The following is a 25,636-nucleotide window of genomic DNA, read 5'->3' on the forward strand; positions in this document are numbered from 1 at the left end:
CCGCCTGCGCCGCGCCCCTCCGCCGCCTCGCCGCGCGCTCGTCTCCGCGTCGCGCCGCTCGCCGCATCGCCGGACGCCGCCGCCGCCCCGACGCCCGCGCCGGAGTTCGCCGTCGGCCGGATCCGCTCCGCCGCCGGCTTTTCACCGTAAACCGCTGCTGAATCGGTACAAAACCGCCGAACCGCTCGGTTTTCCGTTTTTTATTAATTTAGGTTTTCTCTTTTAAAACCGATCGGTTTTTCTTTTAGTCTAGATTATCCAACGAACGTTCGTCGTTTAGATCTCTGTAGCGAGCGTTCGCTCGATAGATTTTTCCTATTCTTATTAATTTTCGGCCAGGGACCTATATGTGATGATTTTCTTTACAGATTAGTCCCTGTTCTTCAATCGATCATTACTTTTTACTCGTTAGTCCAAATCCAACGAAACCGACGCCCACTTCTTCATTACGAACTTCTCTATCCATTAATCCAACTCAAACATGTTTTTGAAATTTTTAAAATTTGAATTCAAACAGTTTTGTATTCAAACTTTGTTTGATCATAACTTGAGTTTTATAACTCCGATTTAGTTGATTCTTTTTGCCAATCGAAGCTCTTGTCCTAAACTTTCTGAGAAGGCCAAATTCACAAAATTTTGGTACTGGTAGAAATTGTTTTATGTTGCAAGGGTTATGTGCTTGGTTTTGAGGTTTTCCGAAGTGTCTTCTTCGTTCTCTCCGATCTTTGAGTGATTGCTTATGTGTGGTTACTATTGCTTGCTTACGATAGATTGAACGGAGTGTGACGACTAGAGCTATCAAGAGTTTTGAGCGTGAATCATCTTCATCAACATTGCAGGCAAGTTCACACTTTGATCATATCCCTTTACATACCCAGTTTTTATGCATTGTCTCAACCCTCAAACATTGCATGAGTAGGATTGATAACATGTGGGTATTGGGAAGTAGTTGATGAGGTAGGAACCTATTGCCCTGCATTCAAACCTTGGGGGTTACTATTACGTTATGCTTATACTACTATGCTATGCTCGTAGACGTGGATTGGGTTTGAGAGGGTTTCATGACAGATGTGAGATTGTTAATTAATGGTTTACTTAAGGTGGCAACTTTAACACACATCTGGGTGGATTGAGGCACCTGGGTATTCCAGCGATTGCCTGTCTAGGCACCTGGGTATTCCAGGATTGCCTGTTTTTTTATGGACCGCCACCCAGGCTCAAAGGGATCATGAGATTATTCATACTAGAAACTTCCGTGTGCAGCCACAAGCTACTATGGGCTCTAGCATAGTTGACTAAGTTGTGCAAACTCTTACATTGGTAGACTAGCAGATGTAGGGGAAAGTAGGTGTAACGGTCTACCCGATCGTAAGGTGCTAGCGCCTCTGAAAGACTATGTCTCGGTCATCCGTTTCTCAAACACCATGCAGTACGAGAATCCCAACGGAGGAGATCGAGTCTTGTGGGGAAAAGTGCACAAACCTCTGGAGAGTGTATAAACTAATCATGATTAGCCGTGTCCCCAGTTATGGACGTCTTGAGTATCTAGTACTTGGATTGTCATGTGAATCTCATCATGTTACTTTAAATTAAGTTTGTTGAGTTTAATGATGTTACTTAATTGGGATTGAGAATGCTGTCAACCATTCTCAATGTTCAATAACCACCATGATAGTTAAATAAAATTTATTCCTTTGCAGTAGGGAAAAATTGGCTTTTCGCAAAAACCTTATAACCATAGAGCTTTTCCACCAGCCATATATGCATGTAGTGATAGCCATTGCTCATCATTTCTCTATGGTGTGAATTTTCCAGTACATTCAATGTACTGACCCTCTGTGGCTGCAACGTCTCATGTTGCAGGATTTCTTACGACGAGTAAGTGATATGTTAGGGTTACAATTTCTACACTCAACTTTGCCGTTGGTGTTGATGGGAATCCACAACCTTGTTACTTCCGCTATTTTGGATTGAGGTAATAGTATTTACGTTACTTTTACATGTGATTTACCTCTGTTATAAATCCTCGAGTACTGTGTGTGTCAGCATACCGATCCAGGGATGACACTTAAGCACAGAGACTTGATCCATTCGGGTCAGGTCGCTACATCATCCCTTACTTGGAATTCTATGCACTTATGATTGGAACTATTAGCAAGCATCCGCAACTACTAATGTTCATTAAGGTAAAACCCAACCATAGCATTAAGATATATTGGTCCCCCTTCAATCCCGTATGCATCAATTTCTATGCTAGGTTGAAGCTTCTGTCACTCTTGCCCTCCAATACACAGTCTTATCAACATACAACTAACCCTATGGTGTGATCCACGCGCGCGCTCATATGGTGGGCACCAAAGGACAGCAACATAACCACAAGCAAATTAAATCAATCATAGCAATTCATCAACCACCGATAGGACAACGAAAATCTACTCAAACATCATAGGATGGCAACACATCATTGGATAATAATATGAAGCATAAAGCACCATGTTCAAGTAGAGGGTATAGCGGGTTGCGGGAGAGTGGACCACTGTAGATAGAGGGGGGAAGGTGATGGAGATGTTGGTGAAGATAGCGAAGGTGTTGGTGAAGATCACGGTGATGATGATGATGGCCACGGCGGCGTTCCGGCGCCACCATAGGAGAGGGGGAGAGGGGTCCCCTTCTTCCTCTTCTTCCTTGACCTCCTCCCTAGATGGGAGAAGGGTTTTCCCTCTGGTCCTTGGCCTCCATGGCATGGGAGGGGCGAGAGCCCCTCCGATTGGATCTATCTCTCTGTTTCTCTCTAGTTCTGCGCTCTCTTCTGGCTCTGTTTCACCGTTTCGTATATATATGGAGATCCGTAACTCCGATTGGCCTGAAACCTTCGCCGTGATTTTTTTTCCGAATATTAGCTTTCTTGCGGCAAAAGAAGAGTGTCAACCGCCTTATGGTGGGCTCACGAGGGTAGGGGGCGCGCCCTAAGGGGGGGGCTGCCTCGTGACCACCTCGGGCACTGGTTCGCGTTGATTCCTTCCGAATTTTCCATATTTTCCAAAAATAAGCTCCGTCCATTTTATCCCGTTTGGACTCTGTTTGATATGGATATTCTATGAAACCAAAAACATGCAACAGACATGAACTGGCACTGGGCACTGGATCAATATGTTAGTCCCAAAAATAATATAAAAAGTTGCCAAAAAGTATATGAAAGTTGAATAATATTGGCATGGAACAATCAAAAATTATAGATACGACGGAGACGTATCAATAGGTTAGTCCCAAAAATAATATAAAAAGGTATATTAAAGCCCATTAAACATCCAAAATAGATAATATAATAGCATGGAACAATCAAAAATTATAGATACGTTGGAGACTTATCAAGCAACCCCAAGGTTAATTCATGCTCGTCCTTGAGTAGGTAAATGATAAAAATAGAATTTTTGATGTGGAATGCTCCCTAACATAATTTTTAATGTAATTCTCTTTATTGTAGCATGAATATTCAGATCCAAAAGATTCAAAATAAAAGTTTAATATTGACACAAAAATAATAATACTTCAAGCATACTAACTAAGAAATTATGTCTTCTCAAACTAACATGGCCAAAGAAAGCTATCCCTACAAAATCATATAGTCTGGCTATGCTCTATCTTCATCACACAAAATATTTAAATCATGCACAACCCCGATGACAAGCCAAGCAATTGTTTCATACTTTTGATGTTCTCAAACTTTTTCAATCTTCACGCAATACATGAGCATGAGCCATGGATATAACACTATAGTTGGAATAGAATGGTGGTTGTGGAGAAGACAAAATGGAGAAGATAGTCTCACATCAACTAGGCATATCAATGGGCTATGGAGATGCCAATCAATAGGTATTAATGTGAGTGAGTAGGGATTGCCATGCAACAGATACACTAGAGTTATAAATGTATGAAAGCTCAACAAAAGAAACTAAGTGGGTGTGCATCCAACTTGCTTGCTCACGAAGACCTAGGGCATTTTGAGGAAGCCCATCATTGGAATATACAAGCCAAGTTCTATAATGAAAATTCCCACTAGTATGTGAAAGTGACAACATAAGAGACTCTCTAGCATGAAGATCATGGTGCTACTTTGAAGCACAAGTGTGGAAAAAGGATAGTAGCATTGGCCCTTCTCTCTTTTTCTCTCATTTTTTTATTTGGGCATTTTCTCTATTTTTTCATGGCCTCTTTTTCTTTTCTTTTTTCTTTTTCATCCAGAGTCTCATCCCGACTTGTGGGGGAATCATTGTCTCCATCATCCTTTCCGTGCTAGGACAATGCTCTAATAACGATGATCATCACACTTTTATTTACTTACAACTCAAGAATTACAACTCGATACTTAGAACAAAATATGACTCTACGTGAATGCCTCCGGTGGTGTACCGGGATGTGCAATGAATTAAGAGTGACATGTATGGAAAATTATGAATGGTGGCTTTGCCACAAATACGATGTCAACTACATGATCATGCAAAGCAATTTGACAATGATGGATCATGCCATAATAAACGGAACGGTGGAAAGTTGCATGGTAATATATCTCAGAATGGCTATGGAAATGCCATAATAGGTAGGTATGGTGGCTATTTTGAGGAAGGTAAATGGTGGGTTTATGGTACCGGCGAAAGTTGTGCGGTACTAGAGAGGCTAGGAATGGCGGAAGGGTGAGAGTGTGTATAATCCATGGACTCAACATTAGTCATAAAGAACTCACATACTTATTGCAAAAATCTATTAGTTATCGAAATGAAGTATTACGCACATGCTCCTAGGGGGATAGATTGGTAGGAAAAGACCATCGCTCGTCCCCGACCGCCACTCATAAGGAAGACAATCAAAAAATAAATCATGCTCCGACTTCATCACATAACGGTTCACCATACGTGCATGCTACGGGAATCAAAAACTTTAACACAAGTATCTCTCGAATTCACAACTACTCAACTATCATGACTCTAATATCACCATCTTCATATCTCAAAACAATCATAAAGAATCAAACTTCTCATAGTATTCCATGCACTTTTTATGAAAGTTTTTTTATCATACCCATTTTGAATGCCTATCATATTAGGACTAATTTCATAACCAAAGAAAATTACCATGATGTTCTAAAAGACTCTTAAAATAATATAAGTGAAGCATGAGAGATCGATAATTTCTACAAAATAAAACCACCACCGTGCTCTAAAAAGAAAATATAAGTGAAGCACTAGAGCAAAATTATCTAGCTCAAAGGATATAAGTGAAGCACATAGAGTATTCTAATAAATTACAATTCATGTGCGTCTCTCCCAAAAGGTGTGTACAGCAAGGATGATTGTGGTAAACTAAAAATCAAAGACTCAAATCATACAAGCCGCTCCAAGCCAAACACATATCATATGGTGAATAAAAATATAGCCTCAAGTAAAGTTACTGATAGACGAAGATGAAATAGGGGATGCTTTCCGGGGCATCCCCAAGCTTAGGCTTTTGGTTGTCCTTGGATTTTAACTTGGGGTGCCTTGGGCATCCCCAAGCTTAGGCTCTTGCCACTCCTTGTTCCAAAATCCATCAAATCTTTACCCAAAAACTTGAAAACTTCACAACACAAAACTCAACAGAAAATCTCATGAGCTCCGTTAGTATAAGAAAACAAATCACCACTTAAGGTACTGTAATGAACTCATTATTTATTTATATTGGTGTTAAACCTACTGTATTCCAACTTCTCTATGGTTCATACCCCCCGATACTAGCCATAGATTCATCAAAATAAGCAAACAACACACGAAAAACATAATCTGTCAAAAACAGAACAGTCCGTAGTAATCTGTAGGTTTCGAATTCCTCTGTAACTCAAAACATCCTACAAAATTAGTAAGACCTAAATAATTTGTATATTGATCCACTTTAGTTTGAATTAGTATTTTATCACTCTCTGGATAAAAATGAAAATTATTCTCGTGAGCACATACTTTCTTTTTTCAGCAAGATCAAATAACAATCATCCCAGAAGATCCTAAAGACTTTACTTGGCACAAACACTAATTAAAACATAAAAAAACACAATCATAACAGACGAAAGATGATTTATTTATTACTAAACAGGAACAAAAATAAAATTGGGTTGCCTCCCAACAAGCGCTATCGTTTAACGCCCCTAACTAGGCATTGATAATTTCAATGATGCTCACATGAAAGACAAGAATTGAAGCACAAAGAGAGCATCATGAAACACGTGACAAACACATATAAGTCTAACATAATTCCTATGCATAGGCATATTATAGGCAAACAAATTATCATAGCAAGCAAAAACTAGCATATGCAAGGGAGCGGAAATAAACAATAGCAATCTCAACATAACGAGAGGTAATTTAGTAACATGAAAATTTCTACAATCATATTTTCCTCTCTCATAATAATTACATGTGGGGTCATAAGCAAATTCAACAAAATAGCTATCATATAAAATATTTCAACATGATCCACATGCATGCAAAGTTGACACTCTTCCAAAATAGTGGGATTAACATTAACTAAAGTCATGACCTCTCCAAACCCACTTTCAATAATATTGCAAACACTATTATCAATCTCATATTCATCATGGGGCTTAAATAAATTTTCTAGATCAAAATAAGAATCACCCCAATCATGATCATTGCAACAAGTAGTGGACATAGCAAAACTAGCATCCCCAAGCTTAGGGTTTTGCATATTATTAGCGCAATTGACGTTAATAAAATTTATAATAACATCATTGCAATCATGATTTTTATTCAAAGATCTATCGTGAATCACTTCATAGAGCACTTCATCACAATTTTCAGATTCACGAATTTCAAGCAAAACCTCATAAAGATAATCTAGTGCACTCAACTCACTAGCAATTGGTTCATCGTAATTGGATCTCTTAAAAAGATTGGCAAGCGGATGAGGATCCATATCAATAGATGTTTAGCAAGCAAAGATGCAAGCATATAGAAGGCACATCGCAACATGAGCAAACAAGAGATCTGACGAGAGAAAGGCAAATAGAAAAGAGGGCGAATAAAACAGCAAAGGTGAAGTGAGGGAGAGGAAAACGAGAGGCAAATGGCAAATAATGTAATGCGAGGGATAAGAGTTTGTGATGGGTACTTGGTATGTCTTGACTTGAGCGTAGATCTCCCCGGCAACGGCGCTAGAAATCCTTCTTGCTACCTCTTGAGCATGCATTGGTTTTCCCTTGAAGAGGAAAGGGTGATGCAGCAAAGTAGCGTAAGTATTTCCCTCAGTTTTTGAGAACCAAGGTAGCAATCCAATAGGAGACTACACGCAATCGCTTAGTACCTACACAAACAAACAAGAACCTCGCAACAAACGTGATAAAGGGGTTGTCAATCCCTTCACGGTCACTTACGAAAGTGAGATCTGATAAAGATAATAAGATAAATATTTTTGGTATTTTTGTTGTATAAATTGGAAAATAAAGATTGCAAAATAAATAGCAAACTAGAATTGTAGATTGGAAACTTATATGATATAAAGTAGACCCGGGGGCCATAGGTTTCACTAGTGGCTTCTCTCAAGATAGCAAGTATTACGGTGGGTGAACAAATTACTGTCGAGAAATTGATAGAAAAGTGCATAGTTATGATGATATCTAAGGCAATGATCATGAATATAGGCATCACGTCTGTGACAAGTAGACCAAAATGATTCTGCATCTACTACTATTACTCCACACATCGACCTCTATCCAGCATGCATCTAGAGTATTAAGTTCATAAGAACGGAGTAACGCTTTAGGAAAGATGACATGATGTAGAGGGATAAACTCAAGCAATATGATATAAACCCCATCTTTTTATCCTCGATGGCAACATTACAATACGTGCCTTGCTGCCCCTGCTGTTACTGGGAAAGGACACCGCAGGATTGAACCCAAAGCTAAGCACTTCTCCCATTGCAAGAAAGATCAATCTAGTAGGCCAAACTGAACCGATAATTCGAAGAGACTTGCAAAGATATCAAATCATGCATATAAGAATTCAGAGAAGAATCAAATAATATTCATAGATAATCAAATCATAAACCCATAATTCATCGGATCTCGGCAAACACACCGCAAAAAGAGTTACATCAAATAGATCTCCAAGAAGATCGAGGATAACTTTGTATTGAGATCCAAAGAGAGAGAAGAAGCAATCTAGCTAATAACTATGGACCCGAAGGTCTATGGTAAACTACTCACACATCATCAGAGAGGCTATGGTGTTGATGTAGAAGCCCTACGTGTTCGAATCCCCCTCTGGCGGAGCGTCGGAAAAGGCCCCAAGATGGGATCTCACGGGTACAGAAGGTTGCGGCGGTGGAAAAAGTGTTTTGTTGCTCTCCCCGAAGGTTTTAGTGTATAAGAATATATATATATATATATATATATATATATATATATAGGAAAAAGAAGTAGGTCGGTGGAGCTGCGAGGGGCCCACGAGGGTGGGGGGCGCGCCCACCCCCCTGGGGTGCACCCTCCTGCCTCGTGACTCCCTCACTGCTTCCTTGATGTCCACTCCAAGTCTCCTGGATCACATTTGTTCCAAAAAAAATCCTCGCGAAGGTTTCATTCCGTTTGGATTCCGTTTGATATTCCTTTTCTGCGAAACACTGAAATAGGCAAAAAAAACAGCAATTTGCACGGGGCTTTCGATTAATAGGTTAGTCCCAAAAATAATATAAATAGGTATATTAAAGCCCATTAAACATCCAAAACAGATAATATAATAGCATGTAATAATAAAAAATTATAGATACGTTGGAGACGTATCATCTGCGATGAGGCAGAATAAAAGAAACGGGCAGCCATAACAATGTGTGTGCGATGTAGGACACATGGTTAATTCATTCGAACTATTTGCGATGAGGTAGAACAACAGAAACGGGCAGCCATATCAATGTGTGTGCGATATACGGCATACGGTTAACTCGGACGAACTGTTTTCGATTAGGGAACACAACAGAAACGGTTCAACTTAACAAGGTGTGTGTGATATGCGACATACAGTTCACATGGATGAACTATTTGCGATGAGCCAAAAGAACACAAACGAGTCATGTAAACAAGATGTGTGTCATACGTGACAAACAGCCGACTCGGATGAACTGTTTGTGATCAGAAATTACAACACAGATGGTCAATACAGTTACTTTGTGCGTGATTCTGTGTGTACAAAAAACTTTGAAAAATGCAAACTAGTTGCTTGCGGTGGCTAGGAGTATCACACACGATGCGTCTGCAAGTACTCGTGTGCAATGATTAGTATGTTACACATACATTTCCTTATGTGAACATGTGTGTGAATTTGCAATCTGGACGGTTAATATGCAAATGCCTTCTGGACATCGGGCACACGCTTAAACTCAATGAACTGTGTACAATACTAATACTTACCATGAAAATTTATGAACTTGGGTAACCGCATTTGAGTAACATATATATAGTGGTTACACTATTCGACAAAAGGAGGATCTTCGTAACACGGTTTTGACAACCATATGGTCCATATCTACATACTTAACATAGTAACAACTATCACATTTTAAGAGGCTAAGGGCCAACAACCATATGGTCCATATCTACATACTTAACATATATAGTAACAGCTAGCACATTTTAAGAGGCTGAGGGCCAACAACCACAACTATCCACTGAAGCAGCTTGATCACGGCGACTTGACATCTCATCAATGAAAAGGAAGAGCCCTCCTGTGCCTTGGTAGAGCAGGAGTAGAACAATGTTTCCAATTTTACAATATGGATGCATTGCCACGAGAAGCGAGAACTTGTTAATTTGAATGGTTCCATTTTTTCGGGAAATGCAGTAGCTTGCAATCACTTTGGCGTTATTAGCATGCACAAGTGTAATTCGACCACGCCGGGAAATCGATCCAGGAACGGCTACAGGGGGCAATTTCTGTTGACATGTAGAATAAAAAACAATTGTAACATATCATTGAAGATATATATGGTTTATGAGCATCAACATTAAAATAAGATTTTTTACCAGCGCTTTGTGCACACAATTGGTCTTGTTCAGTGTGTGCACCATAGGTCTAATTAATCCCATCCAAAATCCAGCATTCATACACTGTGCTATCTCTGTCAAATTATCAACAAAGTTTATGACATGCTTCAAGTCCTTCCAGTGAAATTTGGTATGCTTAGTAACATACAAATCGTTCACTATGCATCCAACATATCTTGCTTAAAAGGTGGAAAGGTATTATTTATTCAGAACATTGCAGAAGAACATATAGTGCGCATAAATTGGTAAACAAAATTTGTTACTGCCTAGGAACGGAGTAAGAATATGATATCACAATTGGTTGCTTAAATAGTGATCAATTGGTTGTTTAAATAGTAATATGACAGCATGGAGAAAGTTGAAAGGACACTAACCTCGATCATACTTTGATCGGCTGATGACGTTGGGGAAGTAAACATCCATGTTAATTAGACCAGGCTGTGGTGCACACACTAGAATTTTATTGCCAGCTTTCAATTCAACACACTTAGACATTTTTCTCCAAAGGTCCGCATTAAAATAGGAGTGGCGATCTTTATCAAGTTTTATGCTAACCATCATTGTAAATCCATGTTGCGTTGTTAATATGACATCCTAGGAGTCATCAGCAAAGTAAAGCCCAAGATTTCCTTCTACTCCCATTCTTGCAAAGCAAGGGATGTACTGCTTGAAATGAAAATTAAGGTTGTAAATTAGATATATTGAAATAACCGAGCAAGATGCAAATATGGGAGTAACTGATAGAACATATCCATATATAGATGCAAGCAAAGTACAAAAATATAGAATTAAAATTAGATAATGTAGCAAAGATTTGATGCAAATATATAGATAATATAGCAACAGATGGTATATGCTCACAAATATAGGCCATGCCGGCCGTGGTAGGTTGAGATTGAACATACCGAGCGCTCCGTGAAGTCATCCAGAATGGTGATATAGAACTTTGTTACCGACTGGCCATGACCACAGTTGCCCGATTTGTGCTCGCACAGTGCACACATGAATGAACACCCACGAATCAGCTAGAACAAAAAGGATTCCACGGCGATTTCCGTTGGTTGATTAACAGCAACGGACGGACTGCGATAAGAGATGAGTGAATATTTCGCTAATTAAGTTGATTACCTTCTCCATGAGAAAAATCCCTGGCCCAATCCCACAAAAAACCCCAGTCGACCAGAGTCTAGACTGTCGGTGCAGATAGGCGGTGGAAAGCGGTGGAGGCGAAATCCGGTGCCGTTTGGAGCACGACCTACACCCACCGCCAACAACCATCGAGCTTAGGGTGCAGAGTTACGAAGGAGTCCACGGCGAGTGAGTGGGGACGAAGTGGGCGAGGGTTTTCTTTTCCTTCTGCATGTGTGAGTGAACACACACGGTTCACAGAGGCGACGGGGATGAATCGTGTACGATAGTAAATCATCAAGATTGAATGGGAATCCAAATTTCCTTTGTCCTTCATCCATGAGTTTTTTCCATGATGAACACAAACCCTGCTAATCACCATTTCAAATTTGACACTTTTCCGAGTTCATTTACAATATTTAGGGGATTATATGCATTTTGTAGGCATTAATGCACGTAATTCAAATTCAAACAATTGGTGCATAAAGGGTGCACAAGAATGGTCTAGAAAAACCATACTCATGGTATTTAGTAATTTCTCAAGCCTTTTGCAAGGAATGGGCAGAGATTTCAATGGAATGCGTGGCAATAGTGAACCACAAACACGTCATTTATAGGGTTATCAACTATAGAACAATGAAATATATGCTTGAAAAACATGATGGCTGGCATGGTGCCATGGTATGGCCTCACCGTGCCCTAGTTAAAAGCTGAGAAGGTTTGATTTATGTCGTCATGCACACCCTTCATAAATTGAACCATCACCGAGGAAGTTCAATGCTTTCGAGAGGGAAATCACCAAGATTGAAGGGCAATCCAAATTTTCGTCCTAGTTTGTCATTCAGTTTTTTTCCAACGATCAACATACCGCCTCAAATGAAACGTGTTCAAATTTGAAATTTTTCCGAACTCATTTACCATATTTAGGGGACTGTGTGCATTTTCTAGGCATTAATTATGCACATAATTCAAATTCGAACAATCGGTGCATGAAAAGGTGCACAAGAACGGTCTGGAAAACCATGCTCGTGCTATACAAAAAGTGAAACACATGGTTGGAAAACATGACGCCTGGTGTGGTGCTTGGTATGGCCTCACCATGCCCTAGTAAAAATTGGAGAATGTTTTCCTTATGTCGTGATGCGTGCCTTTCATAAAATGAACCATCATCAGAGGAAGTTTCATGGTTTTGAGGGGGAAATCACCAAGATTGAAGGGGGATCCAAATTTCCTTTGTCCTTTGTCCACGTGTTTTTTCTATGATGAGCATACAACCTGCAAATCATCGTGTTCAAATTTGGCAATTTTCCGGGTTCATTTGCCATATTTAGGGGATTATGTGCATTTCCAAGGCATTAATGCGCATAATTCAAGTTCAAACATTTGATGCATGAAAGGGTCCACAAGAACAGCCTAGAAAACCATGCTCGTGCCATTTAGTAAATTCTCATGCCTTTTACAAGGAATGGCCAGATATTTCGATGAAATGTGTGGCAATAGTCAACCACAAATGTCTGTTTGTTGGGTTTTCAACTATAAAAAAATGAAATAAATGCTTAAAAAACATGACGCCTGCCATGGTGCCATGGTATGACCTCAGCATGCCCTGGTAAAAATTTGAGAAGGTTTGGCTTATGCCGTCATGCAAGCCCTTCATAAATCGAACCATCACCGAGGAAGTTCCATGCTTTCAAGAGGGAAAATCCCCAAGATTGAAGGGGAATCCTAATTTCCGTCCTAGTTTGTCATTCAGTTTTTTTCCAACGATCAACATACTGCCTCAAATGCAACGTGTTCAAATTTGACATTTTCCCGGGCTCATTTACCATATTTAGGGGATTATGTGCATTTTCTAGGCATTAATGGACATAATTCAAATTCGAACAATCGGTGCACGAAAAGGTGCACAAGAACGGTCTGGAAAACCATGCTCGTGTTATTTAGCACATTCTCATGCCTTTCACAAGGAATGGGCAGATATTTCAAGGAAATGTGTGGCAATAGTCAACCATAAACGCTGTTTACTCGGTTAACAACTATACAAAAAATGAAACACATGGTTGGAAAACATGATGCCTGGCGTGGTGCCATGGTATGGCCTCACCATGCCCTGGTAAAAATTGGAGAATGTTTTCCTTATGTCATGATGCGCGCCTTTCATAAATCGAACCATCACCAAGGAAGTTTCATGGTTTCGAGGGGGAAATCACCAAGATTGAAGGGGGATTCAAATTTCCTTTGTCCTTTGTCCACGAGTTTTTTTCTATGATGAGCATACAACCTGCAAATCACTGAGTTCAAATTTGGCACTTTTCCGGGTTGATTTTCCATATTTAGGGGATTATGTGCATTTCCTCATAATTCAAGTTCAAACAATCGATGCATGAAAGGGTCCACAAGAACAGCCTAGAAAACCATGCTCATGCCATTTAGTAAATTCTCATGCCTTTTACAAGGAATGGACAGATATTTCGATGAAATGTGTGGCAATAGTCAACCACAAATGTATGTTTGTTGGGTTTTGAACTATAGAAAAAATGAAATAAATGCTTAAAATATGACGCCTGGCATGGTGCCATGGTATGACCTCACCATGCCTTGGTAAAAATTTGAGAAGGTTTGGCTTATGTTGTCATGCACGCCCTTCATAAACCGAACCATCACCGAGGAAGGGAAATCCTCAAGATTGAAGGGGAATCCAAATTTTCTTTGTTCTTTGCCCTGGAGTTTTTTTCTGCGACGAACATACACCCTGCAAATCACCGTGTTCAAATTTGGCATTTTTCCGGGCTCATTTACCATATTTAGGGGATTATGTGCATTTTCTAGGCATTAAGCGCATATAAATCCAATCCAGCTACAGGTGCACGGGTGTGATGTGAGGGACGTGGATTGCTGTTCGATCGCGGCGCATCCAACGATGCACATGCACGATCCGCGTGGCTGGGGTTCCGGCCAATCATAGCGCAAAACACAATAGGCTCAGCGCACACTATTTCCGGAAGCGACGGAGATGAACCGTGTGCGATAATGAACGAGCAAAATTGTTAGGGGAGGCAAATTTCTGTTGTCGTTTGTGGTTGAGCTCTTGAATACCACCGCACTGTACGGCTTCCCGGCCCCTCCGCCAGAGCTCTCTCCAGGCATCGTCCATGGCACCGCGGCGTACAGTAACTGGTAAGGAAGCGATGGCATCCCGCCGCGCCACATTCCTTGCCACCCACGACGGCACACATGGTAAGGAAGCGATGGCATCTCGTCGTGCCGAGTTCATCGCCGCTGGCGGCCAGACAGTTACATGGGCGGACTTTGAGGCTGCCATGGCCGAATGGGTGGTGGATCTAGAGGCGGCCAAAGCAGCACAGAAGGACCAGAAAAGGCAGAAAGGAGTCAAGAAAAGAGAGTCCCGCCGCCGCAAGAAAAAAGAGGCCGCACATCATGGTGAGAAGAGCTTGGCGGAGATCGAAGCACTATGGGCTGCCGCCTACAAGGCCGGGAAGGAGAACGCTGGCGTCTGGCCAGCATGCCCTGATGGCAGCATGTGAGAAGTAGTTTAAGTTTGTAGTATTATAGCAAAATACCAATAGTACTTTAAGTTTGTAGTATTAACGTACAATGTTGGTAAGAGCATTCTTTGAGGGCTTTGAGCGTTGATTAGCATGTGTGCCCGTGTGCGTTTTTTTGCGTTAATCATTAGAAGATCACAAAACTTACGGTTTCTATGTCGTACCGTCTGCGTTTTTTGTGTTAATGACCCATAAGTCAGTTACCTGTGCAATATTTCCTAATAAACCATGCGTACTATTGACCCAAAAAAATCAAGTACACGTGTACATTTTTTTGGAGACGGGATCTGCCAACTTTCTTTTTTCTCGCACATGAGTATTTTACGCGCTTCGTCTGCGTTGTGTGTTTCCCCCGCCCAAGTTTCAAATTTTGCACCAAAATTTTCATTAGGCGCACGATTTCAGAATTTATTCCTCCAACCAGATCCCCTTCCCCTCAGTATCCCCCTCCCTCGCACCTCCCCCTACCGGCATCTCGTCGCCGCCGCAACCACAGCTTCAACCACATTTCTGCTTGGATCTAGTCAGGTAACCCACCGATCTCTATCACGTCCCCGGCCTGATTGCTGAAATGGCGCCTGCGAAACATCCTCATGCCTCCAAATCCCCCCCCCCCGCCAGGCGCTGATGGCGGTCCATGGCGCGATGGCTGTTGTGCGTGTTGACCCGGAGGAACACCTCGCCTCCGTCGCCGCCAATGACATGGTGCAGGCTCAGGCCCAGATGAAGTCACTCAGCGACTACCCCCCAGGACTTAACAGGTAAGATCTGACAAGCTAAATCTTACCAATACCACTTGCAACGGCTATGATTTGTATGGTTGATGTATTAAGCATGTCCGTGCCTTGTTTATTTCAGTACTACACACTGTGTGATGTTCAAATATTACCGTGTCCAACTCAATTTCACCAATACCAACAACAAACTTACAATACATGACTCAAGATATCACTAGAGATGCTGCACATTTGCTATTTTTAGTGGATGCTAACACTGTTGCACTTAACATGCCTGTCCATGTACTTACGCAGGGTCATAATGGCCGATGCTTTTGTTTGCCGTCGAGGTGAGCTGCATCCCATGTCTTACAGTATTTCACATAATTTGTGCAATTGCAGTTTAACTTCTACTCATTTACTGGTTGCCTGTAGGTACACATGTCAGTGGCACTGATCCACGCTTCGACCTGGAGAAATAGCTCGCCTCCGTCGTCGTTGACTTTCTGCGAGCTCTGGCCAAGATGAAGTGCCCCAGCAACTACCTCCCAGGACTTACCAAGTATGTACTCACCAGTTCAATCTTACCAATACCAGTTGCAATTAATGGCTATGTTCTGTACGGTCGATGTATTAAGCATGTTCTAGTAAACATACCTAATACATTTTTGCTACTTTCCCTACCTTTTTATAGACATTTGGGCCATTCTCTGCTCTGGCAACACCTGCCTTGTGATGTTTAACTATGCTAATTGCATTTTTATCAGTACCGATTTCAATGTCTATTAAGCATGTTGCAATTAATAGTTGAATCCTTTTTAAACAGTTGCATTTCAATGGCTACAAACTTATAAAACACAACTTAGGATGTTGTTAAGCCTGTTGCAATTAACAGTTGTATCCATTTTTTAATCTGTCCATTTGCTACCATGCCACTCTCCGCAATGAAGATATACTAGAGATGTTGCCCCATTTGCTTTTTTGGGTGGATGCTAACCCTGTTGTACTTAACATGCTTGTCCATGTACTTACGTAGGGTCATAATAGCTGATGTTGTTGTTTGCCGTCAAGGTTAGCTGCATCCCATGTCTTACAGTATTTCACATCATTTGTGCAATTGCAGTTTAACTTCTACCATTTACTGGTTGCCTGTAGGTACACATGTCAGTGGCACTGATCCATGCTTCGACCTGGAGGAAGAGCTCGCCTCCGCCGCCGCTGACTTTGGGCGGGCTCTGGCCAAGATGAAGTGCCCCAGCAACTACCTCTCAGGACTTACCAAGTATGTACCCACCAGTTCAATCTTACCAATACCAGTTGCAATTAATGGCTATGTTTTGTACTATCGATGTATTAATCATGTTGTAGTAAACATGCCTAACACGTTTGAGCTATTTTCCCTACCTTTTTATAGACAACTGGGCCATTATCTGCTCTGGCAGCACCTAGCCTGTGATGTTTAACTCTGTCAATTGCATTTTTATCAGTACCGGTTTCAATGGCCATTAAGCCTGTTGCAATTAATAGTTGTATCCATTTTTAAAGAGTTGTATTTCAATGGCTACAAAATTACAAAACATGAATTAGGATGTTGTTAAGCCTATTGCAATTAACAGTTGTATCCATTTTTTAATCCGTCCCTTTGCTACCTTGCTACTCTTTTGAAATGAAGATATCACTACAGATGCTGCCGTTTTATTACCATTTGCTATTTTTGGTGGATGTTAATCCTGTTGTAGTTAACATTGGCTTTCCATGTACTTACACAGGGCTACAATGGGCAATGTTGTTGTTTGCCATCGAGGTTAGCTGCATCCCATGTCTTATACACCATCTATTCCTAAATATAAGTATTTTTAGAGATTCCAATATAGACTACATAAGGAGCAAAATGAGTGAACCTAGATTCTAATCTAAACTATATCTATAATTCTATATACATCCGTATGTGGTTCATATTGAAATCTCAAAAAAATACTTGTACTTAGGAACATAGGTAGTTGTATTTTACATCATTTGTGCAATCTCAGTTTAGCTTCTAACATTTACTGGTTGCATGTAGGTACATATATGACGGGTATTGATCCACGCTTCGATCCCTTTTGCGTATGGGGCAATGACATATTCATGAACAAGCGTCAAGTGAGGAAACTAAGAAAGATTGTTAGGTGAAATAAGGGTGATTGGAATTAAGCTCTTTATTTACACTTTGTCGAAGACAACAGTGAACTTTAGGATTGTAAGTAATGTGTTACCTTTTCCCCCTGCCCACAACAAGTTACTCTATTAGACCTCAGTATCTGATATTTTTCTCTTTTCAGTGGTTTCCGAAGCTATTTACTGATGATTACCTTGCAAACTACATGACCTGAGTGGAGGAAACTAAGGTTAAAGTATATCATTCATGCTACCATGATAATGCTCTAGAAGTCTTCCTGAAGGCGGTGAAGGATGGGCGGGCAATTGTCACAAGGGGTTGGACAAAAGTGGTTCATGCCTATGGCATGCAGGAAGGCACATTATGGGCATTCCGCTTCTTCAACACCGTCGGTAGTCAAAATGATTTACACTTGTTTCTTCACCTTTACTGCCTTTAAATACTGCGGTTCATCATAGTTAATTGTTGCCTAATCCTGTAATTACTGAACATATTGTACTGGCAATTTTATTTATGGATTCGTTGTTGAACCATTGTGCTGATAATTTGAATTGCATGTTTCGTATTTCAAAATTTCCAATTAGAATAATAAATTACAGGCAAAAATAAAAATAGAACATACGGTCATGGACCTTTGCAAACGGTTCTAGCAGTAAAAGCACTTGTGATGGATAGCCCAATGCCACACAGTTTTCTACATCAAATCGTGTGTGATGTAGTTAATGAAAGCAAACAGTTAACCAAGGCGGAGCGTGTGTGATAGTTACACCTTTCACACGCGAGCATATACATAAAACCGTGTGGGATGTACATCTAAACGGAAACATTTTCCCTGGATTGACTGTGTGGAATGTACATAAGAACGGAAACGTATTCCTTGGATTCACCGTGTGGGATGTACATACCTATGGAAATGATTTCTGGAATTCACCGTGTGGGATGTACATACCCATGGAAATGATTTCTGGGATTCACCGTGTGGGATGTACATACCCACGGAAATGATTTCTGGGATTCACCATGTGGGATGTACATACCTACGGAAATGATTGGGTTTCCATGCCTCGCCCGATCGCACACGACCCCAGCCTGGGTCCCAGGAGGGCCTATCCCCGACGATTTCAGGGTCATGTGGGAAGGACACCCTATCGCACACACTCACTTGGCGACGGTTTCAAATGCCGTCACGGAAAGGGGTAAAAAACTATTTGTTTAGGACCGACGCTTACCAGTGTATTATCTCATCTCTTATCCCAGTTCATCTGCCTCCTTTAATCACCCGGCGGAAATCGCCGTGAATTCATTTTTATTTGAGCTGATTTGAGGGTTCTCTTTCATTCATAGAATGTACAGTGCATCGACACTTCAGGACTTTGCGACCGCTGCCAGAGATTCCATCTCTCCGTATCAGATAACTTGAGCACGCGCGCGATATGTTCAATCTCAACCTAAATCGATTGGCATGGCCTACTTTCCTGAACATATTCTAAATATTGTTGTATTTGGATAAAAGGTGCCACATGCACCATATACGTCAAAGGGGATTTTCCTCCTCTTCTTTCTATATTAGGCAAATTAATGATGTATTGTTCTTTTGATTACTCTCATTTTCCATGACATCATGTTTACCCTATCTGTTTAATTATAGATTTTTGTCCTTCGATTTCAACTGTTGTACAGTTCTTTCAATTTGGGCCCATATTTGCATGTTACCATATTTTCTTTAACAATCCTACCATTTTCTGTAGAACATCCCTCGCTATGCAACAGATTATGTAGTGCACAATTTTCCCCTTTACATACATCAAGGCTCCACGGATATCATACTGCACACAAACCATGGATTTACAATTGTTACTACTGTAAGACTTGATGAACGTGTTGACTCCTATTTTGGCACTGGATTTTGGAATGAAATTGCAAAGTTTTATGTACTGAAAGCTGGCACTAAAATTGCACTCCACATAAAAGGGCCTGGTCATGAGATATATGCTAACATCCCCGACAAAAACGTCCGTCCAGACTTTGTTCGAAGTAAGTTTTCTTTTTAACTATCTGCATATGTTGACTTACCCCGCAATGTCAAATGAATTGTGTAGTATTTAAGCAACCAATTGTTATTCCCTTTTCTTACTATATTCCTACCTAATAACTTCTAGTTACCAATACACTTTTCTATTTCCCTGTTTTAACTAAATATTCCCTATACTCCCATTTCTATCAGAAAGCGCCACTGACAAGGAGCCTCCGAAGGTGGAGAACGGGGCTGCCAACAAGCGGAGGCAGGGCGAGCTAGAACCGCAAGCGACTCCAGCAGGCCTAGACTTAATCAGCAGCCTCCCTGATGATATGTTCAGAGTCATCATGTCCCTCCTCCCAATCAAATATGGGGAGCATATAACCCTCCTTTCCCGGCGGTGGCGCCCCCTATGGAACTCCAGCCCTCTCGACCTCATCGACACCCACAAGCTCTGCCATGGCTATTACAAAAGTTTGGATGCGTTCTCCAAGATCCTCGGCAGTCACCTTGGCCCAACCAAAGGCCTTAGAATGGGTAAGTTCCCTTCCAATGGCAAGGACCAAGCCAGGCTTGACGACTGGTTCTGATCCCCCGCCCTAGATCAGCTCGAGGAGCTCACTTTTGATGATGGGCATATGGGGGCGCTGCCAATGCCCGCACTCCGCCTCACGCCCATGCTGCGCATCGCCAAGTTCAGGAACTGCCATTTCCCGCCCCTTAATGACGCGCCTGCTCTTATTCTACCACGATTGAAGCACCTCGAGCTCGTCACCATCTTCCTCTCAAAGGGTGACATGGAGTGCCTACTCCGTGGCTGTACTGCACTCGAGTACCTTCGTCTTCAGGCGATCAATGGGTTGAGTGATAACCCACAAGTATAGGGGATCGCAAAAGCTTTCGAGGGTAGAGTATTCAACCCAAATTTATTGATTCGACACAAGGGGAGCCAAAGAATATTCTCAAGTATTAGCAGCCGAGTTGTCAATTCAACCACACCTGGAAACTTAGTATCTGCAGCAAAGTGTTTAGTAGCAAAGGAATATGATAGTGGTGGTAGCGGCAACAAAAGTAAAGACATCAAAAGTAATGTTTTTGGTATTTTATAGTGATTGTAACAGTAGCAGCAGGAAAGTAAATAAGCGTAAACCAGTATATGGAAAACTCGTAGGCACCGGATCAGTGATGGATAATTATGCCGGATGCGGTTCATCATGTAACAGTCATAATATAGGGTGACATAGAACTAGCTCCAATTCATCAATGTAATGTAGGCATGTATTCCGTATATAGTCATACGTGCTTATGGAAAAAAACTTGCATGACATCTTTTGTCCTACCCTCCCGTGGAGGCAGGGTCCTATTGGAAACTAAGGGATATTAAGGCCTCCTTTTAATAGAGAACCAGAACAAAGCATTAGCACATAGTGAATACATGAACTCCACAAAACTATGGTCATCACCGGGAGTGGTCCCGATTATTGTCAGTTCGGGGTTGCCGGATCATAACACATAGTAGGTAACTATAGATTTGCAAGATAGGATCAAGAACTCACATATATTCATGAAAACATAATAGGTTCAGATTTGAAATCATGGCACTCGGGCCCTAGTGACAAGCATTAAGCATAGCAAAGTCATAGCAACATCAATCTCAGAACATAATGGATACTAGGGATCAAACCCTAACAAAACTAACTCAATTACATGATAAATCTCATCCAACCCATCACCGTCCAGCAAGCCTACGATGGAATTACTCATGCACGGCGGTGAGCATCATGAAATTGGTGATGGAGGATGGTTGATGATGACGACGGCGATGAATCCCCCTCTCCGGAGCCCTGAACGGACTCCAGATCAGCCCTCCCGAGAGGTTTTAGGGCTTGGCGGCGGCTCCGTATCGTAAAACGCGATGATTTCTTCTCCCTGATTTTTTTCTCATCGAAACTCAATATATGGAGGTGGAGTTGGAGTCGGAGACGCAACAGGGGGCCCATGAGGTAGGGGGCGCGCCTTAGGGGGGGCGCCACCCACCCTCGTGAGAAGGGTGTGGGCCCCCCGGTCTTCATCTTTGGCAAGGATTTTTTATTGTTTTTTCTAAGATGTTCTGTGGAGTTTCAGGTCATTCTGAGAATATTTGTTTTCTGCACATAAAATAACACCATGGTAATTCTGCTGAAAACAGCGTCAGTCCGGGTTAGTTCCATTCAAATCATACAAGTTAGAGTCCAAAACAAGGGCAAAAGTGTTTGGAAAGTAGATACGACGGAGACGTATCAACTCCCCCAAGCTTAAACCCTTGCTTGTCCTCATGCAATTCAGTTGACAAACTGAAAGAAAGAAAGAAAAACTTTTACAAACTTTGTTTGCTCTTGTTGTTGTAACTATGTCAAGCCAACATTCAAGTTTTTCAGCATAGATCATAACTAACCACATTTGCAATAATTCTCAGGTCTCATAATTACTCATATCAATAGCATAATCAACTAGCAAGTCATAATAATAAATCTCGGATGACAACACTTTCTCAAAACAATCATAATATGATATAACAAGATGGTATCTCGCTAGCCCTTTCTGAGACCGCAAAACATAAATGCAGAGCACCTTTAAAGATTAAGGACTGGCTAGACATTGTAATTCATGGTAAAAGAGATCCAATCATAGTCATACCCAATATAAATTAACAGTGATGAATGCAAATGACAGATGTGCTCTCCAGCTAGTGCTTTCTAATAAGAGGGTGATGACTCAACATAAAAGTAAATGGATAGGCCCTTCGCAGAGGGAAGCAGGGATTTGTAGAGGTGCCAGGGCTCGGTTTTGAAATAGAGATGAATTGTATTTTGAGCGGTATACTTTCATTGTAAATGTAACAACTAAGAGATAGCGATATCTTCCAGGCTCAACACATTATAGGCGGTTCCCAAACAGAATGGTAAAGTTTATACTCCCCTCCACCAACAAGCATCAATCCATGGCTTGCTCGAAACAACGAGTGCCTCCAACATACATCAGGTCCCAGGGGGAGTTTTGTTTGCAATTAATTTTGATTTAGTTTGCATAAAGCATGGGACTGGGCATCCCGGTGACCAGCCATTTTCTCGTGAGTGAGGAGCGGAGTCCACTCCTCTTGAGAATAACCCGCCTAACACGGAAGATAAGGACAGCCTTTGTTGATACATGAGCTATTCGAGCATACAAAACAGAATGTTTATTTGAAGGTTTAGAGTTTGGCACATACAAATTTACTTGGAACGGCAGGTAGATACCGCATATAGGAAGGTATAGTGGACTCATCTGGAATAACTTTGGGGTTTAAGGGATTGGATGCACAAGCAGTATTCCCGCTTAGTACAAGTGAAGTCTAGCAAAAGACTGGGAAGCGACCAACTAGAGAGCGACAACAGCCATGTACATGCATTAAAATTAATAAACATTGGATGCAAGCATGAGTAGGATATAATCCACCATGAACATAAATATCGTGAAGGCTATGTTGATTTTGTTTCAACTACATGCGTGAACATGTGCCAAGTCAAGTCACTTAAATCATTCAAAGGAGGATACCACCCCATCATACCACATCATAATCATCTCAATAGCATGTTGGCATACAAGGTAAATCATTATAACTCATAGCTAATCAAGCATGGCACAAGCAACTCTGATCTCTAATTGTTATTGCAAACATGTTTATTCATAATAAGCTGAATCAAGAACGACGGGCTCATCATATTTACAAAAACAAAAGAGGTCGAGTTCATACCAGCTTTTCTCATCTTAGTCAGTCCATCATATATCATCATAATTGCCTTTCACTTGCACGACCGAACGGTGTGAATAATAATAATAGTGCACATGCATTGGACTAAGCTGGAATCTGCGTGCATTCAATAAACAGGAGAAGACAAGGCAATATGGGCTCTGGGTTAAATCAACAATAATGCATATAAGAGCCACTTCAACAATTTAATTATGGTCTTCTCCTACTGACCCCCAAAGAAAAGAAAATAAATAAAACTATTTACACGGGAAAGCTCCCAACAAGCAAAAGAAGAACAGGAAATATTTTTGGGTTTTCTTTTTAATTATTACTACTACAGCAGAAAAATAAACTACTACTAATTTTTTTTTGGTTTTTCTTAAGGTTTAACAAACACGCAAACAGAAAGCAGGAAAAAGAAAATAAACTAGCATGGATATTACAGTGAAAAAGTATGAGCACCGACATCTAGCAATGAGTGTGTGTGAACATAATGTAATGTTGGTGAGAAATACGTACTCTCCCAAGCTTAGGCTTTTGGCCTAAGTTGTATGGCCACGGCTGGCCTTGCGGATATCCATAATAATAGTTGTTGGGGTCATACTGTGATGAGGAGGAATAGTTGGGATCATACTATGATGAAGAAGAAGACTCTGACTGCCACTGGCTGACAGTCATCTCTGGATCCCAAGAATAAACAGATTGTCGTGGAGGAAAGCGGTGAGGCCTGCATTGTGAGCCAATTCATGAAAATCTTCATAGATACCGGCTGCTCTCAAGAAATCATCAGAAGGCCATTCACACGCCCGAATCTCCGTGGTGCATGGCAAATTATACTTAGGCTTCGGTGCCTTTTCCTTCGAGCTTTGGCTCGATGAGCCCCTCAATAATCTCCTCATCCTTTTCTGAAAAATTCTGAAATTTTTAGTAGCTTCAAAATAAAAGTGAACCAACTTTAATAAAACTGATAGCAACTACTCCTACAAGTGCCTAGAGCCTATATCAATCATTAGAACTACTTGGAACCATATAAATTTGACATACAAGCTCAAGAACATGGTCACCTATGCAGCAAAAATTTGCAAAGAATAAAGCACTAGAACAAAAACTAATTGGACCAATGGAGGAGTCACATACCAAGGAACAATCTCCCCAAGCAGTTTTGCGAGAGGTGCTTTGAGCAAGGAGATCGAAAATCGCAACAAAAGTGGTTGGAACTCATGCTTGAGTTGGTTTTTTGGGTTTGTGTGAGATAGAGGAAGAAGATGTGTGCTGGGATAAGTGGAGGAGGGCCACCATGGGCCCACGAGGCAGGGGGCGCGCCCTATAGGGGGGGTGCGCCCACCACCCTCGTGGCCAGGTGGCAGCTCCTCCCGCGTTATTTTTGCACAGTAAATCCTCAAATATTCCCGAAAAAATCATATTAAATTGGCATGGCATACTGAGGACTTTTATTTTCGGGATATTTTTATATTGCACGGATAAGTCAAGAAACAGACAGAAAATACTATTTTTACTTTATTTAATATAAATAACAGAACGAGAGGGTATAGAAGTTTGTGCTTCTAGTTTCATCCGTCTCATGCTCATCAAAAAGAATCCACTAACAAGGTTGATCAAGTCTTGTTAACAAACTCATTCCGATAATCATGAAACCGGAGAAATTTCGAATAACACTAAGTTACCTCAACGGGGATATGCACATCCCCAATAATAAGAATATCATATTTCTTCTTGACAGTAGGAAGAGGAAATTCAAAACCTCCAAATATAATCGATGGAATTTTTCCAATAGAGTTGATACTATGAACTTGAGGTTGTTTCCTCGGAAAGTGTACCGTATGCTCATTACCATTAACATGAAAAGTGACATTGCCTTTGTTGCAATCAATAACAGCCCCTGCAGTATTAAGAAAAGGTCTTCCAAGAATAATAGACATACTATCATCCTCGGGAATATCAAGTATAACAAAATTCATTAAAATAGTAATGTTTGCAACCACAACGGGCACATCCTCACAAATACCGACATGTATAGTAGTTGATTTATCAGCCATTTGCAAAGATATTTCAGTAGGTGTCAGCTTATTCAAGTCAAGTCTACGATATATAGAGAGAGGCATAACACTAACACCGGCTCCAAGATCACATAAAGCAGTTTTAATATAATTTCTTTTAATGGAGCAAGGTATAGTAGGTAC

Source organism: Triticum dicoccoides, chromosome 7A, assembly GCF_002162155.2.
Source record: "Triticum dicoccoides isolate Atlit2015 ecotype Zavitan chromosome 7A, WEW_v2.0, whole genome shotgun sequence".
Lineage (NCBI taxonomy): Eukaryota > Viridiplantae > Streptophyta > Magnoliopsida > Poales > Poaceae > Triticum > Triticum dicoccoides.